Consider the following 1542-nt stretch of genomic DNA (forward strand, 5'->3'; position numbering starts at 1 on the left):
TATTTTCTTTTTTATACAGTTAGTATTTCCTTTGTTATACAAACAGATCACTGAAGAAACTGGCTCGAGTTTATCTTCAAACCTAACAATCAGTCTCAGCATTACAAGCTGCTTATACTATGAGTGGTGCAAGGGAAGTAGGTCTGACTGACTCAGCATCCCTTGCTCCTTTAAGGGAACAGTGGACAAAACTGTCCACACTTTACAGTTCTTTTTCTCTAACCCTCTCCTTTCTAGTAAGCTTGTAGAGGCAACTTTACATAAGGTAAATGTGAATATGATGTGTTCCACTGTATATAAGTTATTCACAGTCTTGCCATCCCTTTACCCATAGATGGTAAATTCTGAATTGTTTTTATGTGGCTTCACTTAACATTTATGTGCATACTTAGCTTAGTATATTATTTTTTCATGACTTTTATAAGATTGAGAGTCTCTTATTCGACTTTTGTATTCTCCTCTATCATTTTCCTATATTTTCTTTTTTATCCTTCTAGTTTCATGGGAGTTAACATACTCTATCCTTCTTTCTTTTTTCCTTAATTTTTTTTTTGTACATTGCTCTTCTCAGTGGTTAAGGAAGTGACAAGAAATATATAGGGACTCAATAAGCACTAACAAAATAACAAGTTAAAATAAAGTTGAAAACTCAGATCAGACCAGATATAATTCAATATTCCTAAATGACTTAGACAGTGGTTTCCAAAAGTTGGTCATGAGCTGAATAAGTCAAAATAATCAGGGGGTCTTATAAAAATACTAAGTCCCAGCTTTCAGCCTGTAGTAACCAAGTGGAAACTCTGGGAGAGAGGCCCAGATGCCCCCAAATTTTAAAGTTCCCCCAAGTGATTCTGACACAAATTTCTCAGATAGATGACAGCTTTAGGTCTTGCAACAAATGGATTAATAATTATGTCCCCTGTAGGAAACAGTACTAGACAGTGAGTGGGGGAATTTGGGCCAAGGTCATCCTCTGCCTCTGAGAAGCTCTGTATCCGGTACTCTTGGTTTCCCAAGTTCGGGCTGGGAACAGCAGCATCAGTATCTCCTGGGAGCTTGTTAGAAATGCAGTATCTCAGGCCCACCCTTCACCTACTGTATCAGGATCTGTGTTTTAACAAGATCTCCAGGTGATTCCTCTGCAGCTTGAAGTTGGAGAATTGTCCAGACCAAGACATTCAGCTTTCCCTGGGTTTCATTTGGAAACAGATGGACTTGAGCCAGATGGTTTCTATGTCATCCTCCAGCCCTACCATTGCATGATGACCCTCAGAGTGAAGATGCAAAGGGGAAATACAATAGAAAGTTCTGGATAGGATGCCAGAAAAAAATTAAGATTAAAGAGATACACACACTTTTTTTTTGAACTTTAGAATTTTATTTATTTTTTATACAGCAGGTTCTTATTAGTTATCCATTTTATACATATTAGTGTATATATGTCAATCCACACACACTTTTATAGCAAACATTTGTCGAAGAAAAATCCATATCCCATGATATACACACTGTCATCTGAGACCACGAGGACATGGTCAGTCC

The sequence above is a fragment of the Leucopleurus acutus genome (assembly GCF_964270905.1).
Source record: "Leucopleurus acutus genome assembly, chromosome: 16".
Taxonomy (NCBI): Eukaryota; Metazoa; Chordata; class Mammalia; order Artiodactyla; family Delphinidae; genus Leucopleurus; species Leucopleurus acutus.